Raw genomic sequence first — 15,141 nt, forward strand, 5'->3', positions numbered from 1 at the left:
ACCACCATCATCATTATCAATCATTTAATGAACTAACCTGTAAGGTGTTATGGCAGGAACTGTGGAGGATCCCCAAAAAGAAATAGGAGACATAATCCTTGCCAGAGATCCCATCCTCACCTAGGAATGGTCATTGCTGACTGGGGGGTGGGGAGGCTGCAGGAAGATGATAGTGAGAAGGGAGCTCATTAGCTCCTTGAACTCAGATAATTTGGGATTTTGGGACATATCTCCAAGAATCTTATTTACGCAGAACACACATATCTCTTTGGAGACCTCGGTGGGGAAAAGGGGACTGTGGTACTGGTGAGTCAGAGTTCTAAGCCCTTGAGTATTTCTAAGGCTGGTGAATGAACACCAAAGTGAAAGAAATATCTCTAGTGTGAGGCAGCATATCCTGTGTATGTAGGTGTGCCCATGGGTGGCACCCAGCAGAAAGCTACATTCTGGCATTTGCTATCTGGCATTTGAGTCTATACCTGATGGTTAGGGACTAGCCTACTGCAAACAATGCTTTGATCATGAATCAGCCTCAGGTTGGCCTGGGGCCTTTTCCTTCATTCAGTTTTTCATAACATTTCCTACATCTTGCACAGAAAGATAAGACTTTCAGGTGCCTTTTACAGCAGGGAGCTGATGTGCTCAAGCACAAGAGTAGAACGTTTCCCAGCCGTTCACCCTTAGAACTAACTTTGAAATGACAAGTTCTTTCTTTTTTTCATTTTTTCTATCTCAGCATTTATAATACTTCCTTGCACTTCTGATTTTAATCTTTCTAATAGATTATACACTTCTTGAGGACAGGAACTATACCTCTTTTCTCTGCTGTATATTCTGATTTTGACCTTCTTTCTAATAGATTATAAACTTCTTGAGGACAGGAACTGTATCTCTTTTCTCCACTGTATAGACCCAGTGCCTAGTAGAGGGGAATCCTCTTCCTCCCATTCAGTATGAATTAGCATTTAGGAAGCCTTCCCGGAATATGTAAAGGAGGCACTTCAGCCCCGTTCTCCCCGATTCTTCTCGACAAGTGAATATTTCTACATTAGGGCATGCAATTAGATGTGCACATGTACCCTAAAACTTAAAGTATAATAATAATAAAATTAAAAAAATCAATCAATAAATAAAAATAAATAGATAAATTAAAAAAATGTCAGCATGAATTGAGGAAACAAGGAATGCATTGATTCTTGATTCTAAAATTATTATATGGCAATAGCATGGCTTTGCTTTCATAGTAAGCTTGATTAATATTAATCAGCTTCTCTCTCCAGAATGCATTTCAATTAATGGAAGGAGAAGAAACTCTCAAGTGTATTGGATGAGGGACAAACTGGACTGTTAACGTTTCAACTGAAGAATTTACAAGTATGTGAAAATCTACACTATATATGCCTTGATAGAATACATATTTACTATTTTCAATATTTATTGGCTGTTTACAGTGTGCCAAATAGTTTCTTGACAGGATGTTCCCTGAATAAGCCTATAATTTACTTTAGGGGTTTGACTATGGATGTAATTTCATGTGATAGGACAGAAAAATGACTCCATTAATCAGATTGATGTATTTGTAAATTAAAATAAATAAATCAGGATTTATGCTCCTATAGTACATTTATTATAAATAAATATTAGGAGTCTACATATAGACTACATTAAAATAATAAATATTTTAAAGAAAAGGTCATATAAAAAGTTCACTTTCAAGTTATTTAGCTTACAGAGTTTGTCCTAAATCTTCTCATAACTAAAGAATATATTCAATATGTAGGTTGTGTTTTCTTTGGAATTTGTTGTGTTAAATGATTAGTAATTGAAACAGTACAGAACTTCCTTTGCTTTGAAGTATGTATATGTCTGGGCACATTTCTGCTGTCGTAGTTTAGAGTGATTTTTTCCCCCCTTTGCTCTTACATGATTACTGCAGAATTTTTTTTGTTTTAGTAAGAGAAGCTGGTTGCAAGTCCAGCAATAAAGTAGGCAAAGTAGAACTTTCAGTGAAAAACAAAATTCACTTCTATGTGATTGACCAGAAGGAGGCTCCCTTCCACCTCACTGTGTAAAGTTAGAACAAAAGCTTCTAAACTTACATCTTCCCAGGCAGCTCTAGTTTTTCCCAAGCTGTATCTGTTGTTGGGGGTGGTAGGAGGGGGCACCCTGAAATTTTCCCTGGAGGAACAGAATTTAAAGATGCATCGCTGGTAAGAAGGCTTCAGCAATTGCAAAGTACCCTTCCTTCTACCAGCTCCTTCACATAATTTTCTCTCTTGGTTGAATAACTATGGAAGTAGAATGATACTTACTAGAGACTGGAAACAGTGTATGGGGGAGGGAGAAGGGATGAAGAAAGGTTGGTTAATGGGCACAAACATACAGTTAGATAAAGTTCTAATTTTGGATAGACTAGGGTAACTACAGTGAAGGATAATGTATTGTATATTTCAAAACAGCTAGCTGAGAGGACTTGAAATGTTCCCAACACATAGAAATGATAAATGCTTGAGGTGATGGACATTCTAAATACCATGACTTGATCAATACATATTCTGTGCATTTAACAAAATATCACAGGTACCCTATAAATATGTGCAAATATTATATATCAACTAAAAAATGAAATTTTCCTCACTAACTTTGAATATCACATTATTCCTTAACTTTGTTGCTACAGTATTGTTTTTTCAAACTTGTTCTTGAATCTCTAATACAATATTTTAAAAATTAATTTTTTGGAATGAATCAAAAGAGTTGGATTTTAAAAAACATATAGTTGTGGCTGCTACTTGCCTATTTGTGTTTGTCTCTATGTATCTATAAGAATCACTTCTCGTGTTTGTAACATAGGATAATCACAATTCACTCCAAATGCTCTAATTACATTGCATTTTCCAATGAAGAAGATACCAGGGGATTCTGAATGTTGAACAGTAAGTCCAAAATCTTTGGAGAGTAAAGAGGGATGTGAAGATGCACTCATCACTGCAGGCACATTGTCCACCATAAGATGTCACGAGATCATTTTCAATCAATTAATCTTCCTGTTGTTGTCCTTCATGGTCCAGAAAGGCAATTTGTGTGTTTATTGCAAAAACAGCATTGTTGCTCTTTTGAAAAAAGCCTTGCCCTTTAACAACAGAGCAGAGCTGGTTATGAAATAGCCAACTGTGACTAATTTTGGAGGAGTAACATCTCAAATAAATTGTCTTCTGGAGATGCTGATGGAGTCAGTGAACAGCAGAATGATGATGAGTTTATCTGTGCTAATTGTGCCTTTGAGGGTTTGTTCATACGCAGGGTAGAGAACAGATTGGTGCTGTACTTTAAACCTCTGATTGGCATGAAGATTCTGGTTTTGGAGAACTACGGAAGGCAGAATAATGTTCCCCAAGGATGTCTGTACCAAATCCCTGCAACTTATGAATATGTTACATTACATGGCAAAAAGAGCTTTGCAGACGTAATTAAGGTGTGGTATTAAAATGGAGAGATTACTGGGGGGGACTCAATTTAATCACATAATTTTTAAAAGCAGAGAATGTTCTCCAGATGGAGGAAGACGTAGTGGAAAGAAGGGTCAGAGAATTCAGAGAGTGACAAGTATTTGATGCACTCTTTCTGATTTTGAGATCTAAGGGGTCACATGTGAGGACTGGAGAGAAGCCTCCAGAGCTAATGATGGCCACTGATTGACGGCCCCCAAGGAAACAGGGATCTCAGTCTTACATCCCCACGGAACTGAATTCAGCCAACAACACAAATTAGCTTGGATTAAATTTTCCCTCAGTGCCCGCAGTAAAGAATGTAGCCCTGCCAACATCTTGATTTCAGCCTGCTAGTACTCATGTTAGATGGATACCCTACAGAAACTGTGATAATAAATTTGTGTTGTTTTAAGTCACTAAATTTGGGTATTTTGTTACAGTAGCAGTAGAAAACTAAAACATGGGAAAAGTTTTGAGGGAAATGATGCTTATATTGCATTATTACTTTGCTGTAGACTATTATGATAAACCATGGCTTTGTGAATTCAGTTCAATGACTCTAGGCTTTAGCCATGCAGTATTAACAAATGGGATATTAACAATATTAACAAATTGGATAAAAACCAAGACTTGACAAATGTGTTAGTTTCCCATTTCTGTTTTAACAAATCACACAACCTTATTGGCTCAAAACAAAACAAAAGCATTAATTTATAGTTCTGTAGATCAGAAGTGTCATTGGGCTAAAATCAAGGTGTCAGCAGGGCTGCATTCTTTCTGGAGGCTGTAGGGGAGAATTTCATTGTCTTGTTCAGCCTCTAGAGAATGCCTGTATTCCTTAGCTTGTGGCCCTTTCTTCCACTTTCATTTTCAAAATCAGCAGCATAACGTGGACAAATGTCTTACTTCTACCTCCCTCTTATAAAATATTTTTTTGATTGCATTATTGGGTCCACCTGGATAAACCCAGACACTCTCCCCGCCTCTCCCTAACTTAATCACACTGCAAAGTGCCTTTTGCTATTTAAGGTAACATATTCATATGTTTGGAAGTTTTAGAGCATAGATGTCTTTGGGGGGGGCCTTTATTTTATTTTATTCTGCTTACCACAGTAAGTGTTTGCATGTTGGGTTAATACTGTTGAAATACTCACTATTACAATGCTCTTTCTTGGAACCAAATTGCTGTGCTGTGAGAATTTAAGTAACAACGTACAATGGCCTCTATAGAGTAGAAGAACCAAGACCTCTTGCCAACACATCCAACTGAGCTCCCTACCGGCAGCCAACACTAGTTTCTACTATGTAAGTGAGAGCACTTCCAGCTAGCTCATTGCCCCAGTCATCAGCACAGAAGCCGAAATGTCTAGTCAACACACAGAACCATGAGAGATAATACATGTTTGTTGTTATTTTAAGCTCCTGAATTTTGGGAGTAGTGTGTTATACAACAAAGAATACTTAAAATAACACTGTAGCCTGTTTTGTAAGTGAGCTAACTATTAGAAATTAAAGAATTCTGCTTAGAGTAATATAGGTTCTTCTATCACATCTTCAGGATTAAATTGATGACATAGGTCAAAATATGTAAAGTCCTTAGCATAGGGAATGGCACATAGCAAGTTCGCTGAGATATTAGTTACTTTTTCCCAGACAATCTTTTTGCTGCAGAGATTACCACCTACCACTCCATTAAAAAGGAGAGGATTCCTTTCTGTTAGGTATATATTTAATTTCATACGTAACACAATATAGTATATTGTCTAATAATTTTACTTGGTGGTCTGTGATTTAAAGTTATGAAGCCTTAACTGAACAATACTTATTTGCTCCAAAAAATCATTTCTCTGAAAATATAACATCATAACTAAATTTTATAATATAAAGTAGAGCCTTGCAGTTCATATTGTTTAATTGCTGTCACATAAGAATCTTATAATTTTTCTTAGTTTGTTCAATTGCTGTAAATGACTTCTGAAAGTAATATAATTATAACTTGTAATGGTAAATGCATTCATAGAATTCATGGAGCAAGCTGAATATGTAACTGTTCATTTGGAACTGAGTTGATTACCATTTGAAAACAGTTAATGGAATAGCTGATTAGAATACATTGCAAAGAATCATGATTTAATTTTAATCACCTAGAAAAAATCTGATGCCATGCGTGTTAATGGCAGTTTTGAGGGACATAAGGATTGACATATTTTCCTGAGCTAAGCAATATACGCAATGCTGGCTCAGTGAAAAACTTATATTTCAAAATACATGAAGTAAGTTATACAATATAACTTTATGTGATTAAATTCATGTGAGTATTAAAAATGTGAGTGAAGTTTATAAGTAAGGTTTAAGCTCGTTTAAAGCAATGCACTGTGTGATTTGGGCAGAAACCTAGCTCAATGGTGGCTTTCAAGTATTCACGGAAGACTATTTGAATAGGTTATGTTCACTTCGTTTTCAACCTGCTTTTCTCCTCCCCACCTTGGAATCTCTACACTGAAGTTACAGAGATTTTTTTTTTAAACCCACAAAACTGTTATGTCATTCCATGCTTAAAGTGGTTTTCCCCTTACCTCCATATAAAGTCCAAATTCTTTAACTCAGCATAAAGGCTCTGTCTGATCTGCCACTGATGATCCTGCAGACTTAATCTCTTGAGAGTTTCCTCAACTTCTGTGGTTTCAGTCATGGAGAAGTACTTGTAATTCCCTGAAACTCTTTCCTCTGTAGGTAATGTGGCCTGGCTATTTCCTACACACCTATAAAGCCTCATTTAAGTGTCACTTCATCTAGGAAGCTTTTCTTGACCCCTTTTCCCAAGTAGCAACTCTATGTGCACCTACGGCACATGAGTTTCACTCATTTGATGACACTGATCAAGCTATATCCCAATAGCATGTTTGTCTTAATTGAGCATGTGCACCCTTAATTGAGCATACGCACCCTGCAAGAAGTACTGAATGGAGTCGTAATTGAATTTAATGCCAAGTACCATACCAAGTATGTAGAGGAGCTCAATACAAATTTGTTAAATAAATAATGGATGCATTTGTTCAAAGTGAGCAGAATATAAAAGAACCTTTATCAGTGCAAAGCATTTAGTAGGCACTGGGTATATGTTCATTCATTCATCCCTCATCATGGATCAATACCGCAGGATCCATCGTTAGTTGTATGCCATTTCCCACTGGTTTACCATGTGTTATTTACAAAGAATTAAGCTGTTTAGTTGTATGGTAACATTCTATAGAGTGATTTTCTTGGACTAAGATAAGCTAGATTCCATGAAAACTGAAACTGTAGTTTCTGATCTCAAGGCTTTTGCATAGTCTTATGACTTAATGCTTTCCCTTTCAGGCTTGGCTGGCTCCTTATTCTTTTTTAAATTCTTTTGTTCTGTTCTTTTTTTGTTCCTATAAATCTAAGGGGTACAAATGCAATTTTGTTCCATGGATATATTGCATAGTGGTAAAGTCTGGGCTTTTAGTGTAACGTCAATAGCATAATTTAATGGTGAGATAGGGTCAATCACTCAAAAAGTATAAATTGTACCTATTAAGTAATTTCTCAGGTCTCACCTCCCTCCCACCCTTTTACTCTTCCAAATCTGCAGTGTGTCTATTTATTCCACACTTTCTGTCCATGTATACACACGACTTAGCTCTCACTTATAGGTAACTACATGTGGTATTTCATTTTCTGTTCCTGAGTTGTTTCACTTAAAATAATGGTCTCTAGTTCCTTTCATGTTGTTGCAAAAGACATGATTTCATTTTTAAATGGCTGAATAGTATTTCATTATATATAATATATATATATATCCATCATATATATTATATATATACACACACCCACATATATAAAATATATAATTTAAAAAATCCAATCATTCATTGATGGACACTTAGATTGATTACATATCTTTGCTATTGTGAATAGCGCTGTGACAAACATATGAATGCAGGTATCTTTATGATAGCATTATTTTTTTCTTTTCCTTTGAGTAGATACCAGTAGTGGGATTGCTGGATCAAATGATAGTTCTATTTTTGGTTATTTTGGTTATTTGAGAACGCTATATACCGTTTTCCATGGGGGCTGTACTAATTTACATTCACACTAAAAGTGCATAAGCATCCTTTTTTTCCGTGCCCATTCACCAAGATCTGTTGTTTTTTGACTTTTAAATAATAGCCATTCTGGCTAGGTTAAGATGATATCTCATTGTAGTTTTAATTTGTATTTCTCTGATGATTAATAATATTGAGCATTTTTAAAATATGTTTCTCGGCCATTTGTATATCTTCTTTTGAAAAATGTCTATTCATGTCCTTTCCTCACTTTTTAATGGGGCTATTTGTTTTTGTTGTTGTTGAGTTGTTGAATTCCTTGTAAATTCTGGATGTCAGTCCCCTGTTGGATGTGTGCTTTCCCATTCTGCAGGTAGTCTGTTCACTGTTGGTTATTTTTTTTGCTATGCAGAGCATTTTAGTTTAATAAAGTCCCATTTGTCTATTTTTGTTTTTGTTGCTTTTGCTTTTGAGATTTTAGTCATGAATTCTTTGCCTAGATCAGTGTCCACAAGAGTTTCTCCTAGGGTTTCATAGTATTTTTTATAGCTTTAGGTCTTACTTTTAAGTCTTCAACCCATTTTGAGTTGATTTTTATATATGGTGGGAGACAGGGGTCCCATTTCATTCTTCTGCATATGGCAATCCAATTATCCCAGCACCATTTATTGAAAAGGGTATCCTTTTCCCAGTGTATGTTTTTGTTGACTTTCTCAAATATCAGTGGACTTTAAATGTGTGACTTTGTTTCTGGGTTCTTTATTCTATGTGTCTATTTTATTCTAGTACCATGCTGTTTGGTTACTATCCAGAGATGTCCAATCTTTTGTCTTCCCTGGACCACATTGGAAGAATAAGAATTGTCTTGGGCCACACATAAAATACACTAATGATAATTGATGAGCTAACAAAAAATCACACAAAAAAATCTCATAATGTTTTAAGGAAGTTTACAAATTTGTGTTGGGCTGCATTCAAAGCTATCCTGGGCTGCATGCAGCCTGTGGGCCATGGGTTGAACAAGCTTGTTATAGCCTTATAGTATAATTTGATTCAAGTAATGTGACATCTCCAGCTTTGTTCTTTTTATGTAGGATTGCTTTGGCTATTGGGGCTCTTTTTTGGTTCCATATGAATTTAAGAATTTTTTTTTCTAATTCTGTGAAAAATAATATTGGCATTTTCATAAGGATTGCATTGAATCTATAGATTGCTTTGGGTATTATGGTCGTTTTAATGATATTGATCCTTCTGATCCATGAGCATGTGCCTGTGATGTTTTTCATTTGTTCGTGTCATCTACATTTTCTTTCATCAGTATTTTGTAGGTTTCCTTGTAGAGCTCTTTCGCCTTCTTGGTTAAATATATCTTGATTTGGTTCTCAAGTTGATCATTACTGGTGTGTAGGAATGGTACTGATTTTTGTAGGTTAATTTTGTGTCCTGAAATGATACAGAATTCACTTACCAAGGTCTCAGCTCCAATGGTTTCTCTTAAGGGTTTTCTTGACCACTTAACCCAAAGTCCTCCCTTCTGCAGTCTTCAATTGGTGATTTCAAGTAACTATCACATGGAGTAGTTTTAGTGTCTATTTATCACTATATAAAATGATCTTGCTTATGTATTTCTTTTACTCATTGACTATAACTGTCTTCTTGAATGAAAGTCTATGAGAACAGGGCCTTGCCTGTTGCCCTAGTACTTTTAACACCCCCTGGTATGGGTTGGGTGAATACATGCGTAAAGTAACCTTGTAAGACAGCTTCCTTAGTATTATTACATGGGCCAGTATTTCTCAGGATCATTTCAGTTCCTTAAACAAACAAAAATTCTCGTTAGACAAATATTCAGATGCCCATGTGTGGTGATACACTTGATAAAATTTGCACATCCTATGTTGACTTTTCATCAAGTCAATAGAATAGATGGCTAATTCTATCATCGTAACTATTAGTGGCTTTCATTGGGAATGAGAGAAACTGGCCAAGTGATTTTGTATAACCGATTAATTTGGAAAGTACTGTGACAAAACAATGGAATTTTAATTTTTTTTAAGAAAAGAACATAAGAGTAATATAAACACAAAATAAATTTTGACAAAATTTGTGTCTCGGGGAAATGTTAGTTGACTTTTCTTTGATTTTTTTCTTGAGTGGGATTGTGTCCTAAACTCTGAAAGGAGGGCAGTATTTGGGGGAAAACATTTTGATTTTTTCTGTACCCTTCACTGAACTCCCTCTACATGAGGGAGAATGACATAATTTAATGGTGAGATAGGGTCAGGAAGTTATTCACTGGCTCATGATTTAACAATAGGTAGAGGTACCATGCACAGTCTCTCTCTGGCATTTCACAGGGGCTGTTATACAGTCCATGATGCTCCACACAGTTGGTTGAGTAAGAGATCTTTGCAGATTCAGATTTTCCCAAGACAGGCCCCAAGGTCTAGTACTGGGAAGCTTTACTACTGCTTGAATACAGCTAATACCAGAGAGTGCTAAATACATTTGATAGTTTATTTTGATCCCCATCAGGTTTCCTTTGTCAATTTTTCAACTCATTGGAATTCATAGGGAAAAGAATAAGACAGTGGGCTTTCTAGAACCTCCAACACCATAATTCCCACTTCCTTCTACAAGTGAGAAAACTTCTTTGGTTTTGTAGGTGAAGAAAAATTTAGAGAATATGAGAAAATTCCATATTATCATCATCAAAGAACAACATGAGAATAATGCGTTTTTTAAGTAAAGTAAAAATGTAGGATTTAGAAATGACTCTTATTCAGAACCTGAAATTGTGGCAGTTAAATGATTCCTGTGGCTCTGTGGTATTCCTGCCATGTGAATCTGGAGCCCAGCTCAGTAATACGCTTCATTTGGCTAGAATCAGCAAAGCATTAACAAGTAAACATTTCTGGTTGTCGATTTTTAAGCAATATACTGTTTTCCTTTATTTTCACTAATTCTATACACTTCTGCAATGAAATGGTGAAGAGTGCTTGTGATAATTGCTGGGTTTCTATATTTGTCTTAGAAATTGACACTTCATAAACACCAAAGTGCTATTTTATAGGTGCTATGTTTGCACATGTGTAGAAACTTAGTAATTGTCACTACAATAATTTGATATTCTTTAAAGGGATATGGAAAGTAGAATAGAATTTTTTAAAATTTTCATTTTAATTTGACCCCGCTCTAAGCTCCTAGGACTCTAACAATCTCATCTGACTGAAATTCAGATTTAAACAATGGGCCAACATACTTTGATATCTAAGAATAAATGTTAGAGCCTGTTCTAAGTTGACAATAAACTCTACTTGTGTATAAAGATGCTCAAGAAATGCCCTTTTATACTTAAGTAATGAAAGGGCATTTCCATTAAGAGATGATAAAGGAGCAGAAAGTGGCAAATACTGTTTTGTCTTAGGAAAAAAAGCTATGGATCTTTTAAATGTCAAGAATGGAATTTACCAAAATTGCCTAAAATTTTGGAAAGTAAAAAATTTTAATACAAACCACAGTCTTGATTATTTCAGCTTGTGGCATTTCTTAAATAACCTTTAACCCTTATCATCTTCTGACTATGATATGCAAGAGGACTGATAAATAGTGATGCAGATTTTTGTTTTTTATTTTCCTAGGCTTACAGACTCAGAAGTCAAACCTACCCATTTTGTGATCTAATCAATTTTCTTTGGTTTAACACCAAGACTAAGGCATCCCCTTCTTAGGCTCTTCCAGCTTATCTGAACTTAGAGTTTTAGTCATTCATGTAAAGCCTTTCATGCTGGTTTTTTATTTGAAAATGGGTCCCAGCTGCTCTGGCTTTCTTAATCCCTCCCAGAAAGGCATATGCGACAGCGTCTCCCCCTGGGAGACTGCAGCTCCAAAGCTTTTTCTCCTAGGTAGGGAAAGTGCAAAGCCAGACACTATTATCATGCTTACTTCCCCAGCTGGCTAATCAGATCAATATATGGTTTATATTTTGATGAATAGACAGGCATATAAGAATAGTGTGTGTGTGTATATATGTGTGTGTATAATATCTAAAAATATATATAGAGAGATAATGGAAATTGTTATTTAATTAGCATTTTTAAAACTTCTATCAGGTTCTAGCATATAATAAGGATTCAATAAATATTCAATGAATACTTGAAAATGTGAAGAGATAAAAGTATTACATAGCCAGTACAGGAAATTTTGTAAGTTTAAATACTTCCCCATATTTTGTCTTTAAAATAAGATTGAAAGCTAAGTATTTGACTTATATGTTTTAAATCCAATCAAAGAACTAAAGACTATGAACTCATTCTCTAGCTTCTTTTTATAATTATGTAACTTTAGTTTTGAACCTGATCTCTAAGAACTTTTAAATTATTATCTCTTATCTGTATTTGATATTATTAAATCATTCATTTTTACATTTAGAAATTTTTAAACCAAAGAATTCATAGGATAGTTTTAATTTGTATACCTTTCATATATAATATATAAAATTTTGTTCCTGAGTAAAGTTATAGACTCTATTCTTATATCCTATATTATGCCAGTGATATATAACAATATATACTTTATTTATACTCAGAGTAGATACTTACATTCTTTTTTCTTTTCACACATCAAGGGTAATGTGCTGACATCATAACAAGGTTTGAGGGAGGCCCATCTCACAAGAATGTGGAAACCCAATCATCATGCTTATGAACCACAAAAGGATCTAGATACTGATGTTCCTATACACTTATTTCTTATGTCGAATAGTGCAATTCAAATTCTATTCTTGAAGCTTAAAGATAACATTGGAGCTGGCCCAAACTAGTAAAATATATGATTGTGAATGGAGTTTATCAAAATGTAGACACAGTAAGTATCCTAAAGCTTTAAATCTACTTCTGAAACAATGACAAGCAGGCATTTTGCCAGTGCTAATTTGCTTTACTCTATTGATTCAAGCTTTATTGGGCATTCTGTTGTCTCTTCTAGGGAAGGCATAAGTGGAATACAGAACAGTGAAGGCTTATTCAAGATAATGTTATACTCATGAATCACACCACCTAATACCTGCACTGCTTAGACATGCAGAACATAAAGCGTCTTCTCAAGATATCTCAGTAAAAGATATCTCTTTTTATATACAAAAGTGGAACTTGTTTTGTGCAATCACTTCTTGGTACAGTTACAATAGAAAATTCTCAGATGTACTCCACTACTTTAAATAGATTCCTGCATCATTGAAAAAAATTTTCCAAGTCAACGTAGTCTTAAAAACTAGGCAATCTTTTCTTTAACATCTTGAATGAATAAAAGCTCACTCCCCTTATTACTACTTATTGCTGCCTGTCTGTCTCTAATTGCACACCCTCTTTGAGCACGTTACTGAGTGAGGATAAAAAAGCATGCATTGTTTTTTTGTGTAGTAAAGTCATCAGAATATTATATGTTCAAGGGAGAAGAAGAAATTTTTGAAGACAAATGGAATGGTGATCTCATTTTTCATCCTTATTATAGGCTAAGCATAACAGTCATGGTGTGACTATGACTGTCTGAGCAACTGATTTACATTTCTCCTTTACTGCATTTCTTGCCCTGGTTGAATGACATAATGGGTATTTGTCCAACTCATTGTTCTCGGGAGAGTTGGCTTCTTATTTTCTGTGCAGTTAGAAACACCAAATCTTGTTTTTATACATTAATATCACCTACTAGGTGTCAATACTAGGCCTTTAAATATAGGGCTTTGCAGAAGAGGGATTTAGATTCATGGTTTCTAGAGTTTCACAGAGGATAACCCTATGTATGCAGTTCAAAAATTTACATTTGTTTCTTGACACAGGTATTGATCATGATTTTCTATTTTGGTAAACTTTAGATATGAAGGTAAAATAAGCTGACATCTAGCTTCTTTGTGTGTTTGAAAAATGGCTTAAATGAGGCAGGTCTGTTGGTTACTGCAGCAGAGTGAATAGAACAGCAGGATAGCACAGAAGCTGAAAAAATGTTCTCATAGCATCTCAGTGGGGTTGAAAATAGGTACTACTCTTTTATCAAAAAAGAAAATAGGACATCATAAAGTTCATGATATCCACTTAGAGTTATCTATTATTATTCTTTAATATCTTAAAATGTAAAATTTGTAAATAGATCACTAAACAGGTGAAACATTTAAAGCTATTCCCTTTTCTTCTTTATTAAAGAGATCAAACCTAAAATAAAAATTAAAAAATAATAATTAAAGAAGAGATGAGCCACTGCTCTTCTTCTTGCTGGGTGAGTCATTTTACCTGAAGGACAGCCTTGCTTTGGTTCTTAACTGTTTTGTTAGGTCTTCCTCTTACTGATGGAAGATGCTCCCTTGTGGTAAGCAGGGTAAACTGTAAACTTAATTAAAAACCAAAAGTAAACTGTAGATTTATCTTTAATCAAACCATAGGGCAACTTTGACTAATCTATTTTTACCAGGCCGTACCTTTAGACTAAAAGTAGGGACAGCCAGTATAGTGGCTAAATACTGAAGAGGAGTGGACAACATGGGAAGAACAATCTGAAAATTCACTAATTGGTGGTTAATTGTGAAAGACAGGCTTTTAGGATCACATGGTGTTAGAACCAGGTCACTTAGTTCAACCCACTGATTGTATAGAAGTAAACCCTGATCCCAGAGAGATGAAGTGGCACCCACTCAAATGTAAATGGGCTGGCCATTGGAGGCTGGGGATGTAGGGCACTGCCCACTTCTCAGGTCCAGCTTGTTGCTGGTAGGAAGCAAAATGGGACCAGTACTACCAGTCTTCAAGGGAAGGCATAAATCTAGATGTTAATGTAAAATTTTCCAATTTTAAAATATTGACAAGTACATAATTCAAAAATTTTGAAACATTAAGTCGTACAATATGTCTGTGGGTCTCAAGCTTGTAACTTTTGGGTGAAAACATGTGACAGAGTCCATAAAATTCTTCTTTAATAACTATAAACATAAAATAAGAGTTTTACAAAATTATAACTACAGTAACCAACATAGCATGGGATGGCTACAAAAACAGACACATACATCAATGGAACAGAATAGAGACCCAAGGAATAAGGCCACACATCTACAATCATCTGATCTTCAACAAAATCAGCAATAACAAGCAATGGGGAAATGACTCCCTATTCAATAAATGGTACTGGGATAAATGGTTAGCAATATGCAGAAGATTGAAACTGGACCCCTTTCCTACACCATACACAAAAAACAATTCAAGATGGATTAAAGACTTAAAAATGAAACCTAAAACTATAAAAACCCTGAAATGTAAGGTAGGGAATACCATCCTTGACATAGGCCCTGGCAAAGATTTCATGATGACACCCAATGCAATTGCAACACAAAAAATCTACAAATGGGACTAATTAAACTAAAGAGCTTCTGCACAGCAAAATAAACTATCAACAGAGTAAACAGAAAACCTACAGAATGGGAGAAAATATTTGCAAACTATGCATCTGACAAAGGTCTAATATCTAGCACTTATAAGGAACTTAAACAACTTAACAAGCAAAAAGCAAACGACCCCAGTAAAAAGTGGGCAAAA

At 35.1% G+C, this 15,141-nt stretch overlaps 1 long non-coding RNA gene and 1 other non-coding gene across 2 annotated transcripts; one reads left to right on the forward strand and one right to left on the reverse strand.

Moving 5' to 3' along the window:
* The first annotated feature begins 1,236 nt into the window (after window positions 1-1,236).
* On the forward strand, window positions 1,237-12,663 carry LOC129526045 (uncharacterized). The gene is made up of 3 exons (XR_008670632.1): window positions 1,237-1,374; window positions 12,192-12,430; window positions 12,551-12,663. It is a non-coding gene; the product is annotated as an uncharacterized lncRNA (long non-coding RNA).
* On the reverse strand, window positions 12,185-12,284 carry LOC115930356 (small nucleolar RNA U13). Its single transcript, XR_004066992.1, has one exon. It is a non-coding gene; the product is annotated as a small nucleolar RNA U13 (small nucleolar RNA).
* Window positions 12,664-15,141: the final 2,478 nt, after the last annotated feature.

This window comes from Gorilla gorilla, chromosome 10, assembly GCF_029281585.2.
Source record: "Gorilla gorilla gorilla isolate KB3781 chromosome 10, NHGRI_mGorGor1-v2.1_pri, whole genome shotgun sequence".
Lineage (NCBI taxonomy): Eukaryota > Metazoa > Chordata > Mammalia > Primates > Hominidae > Gorilla > Gorilla gorilla.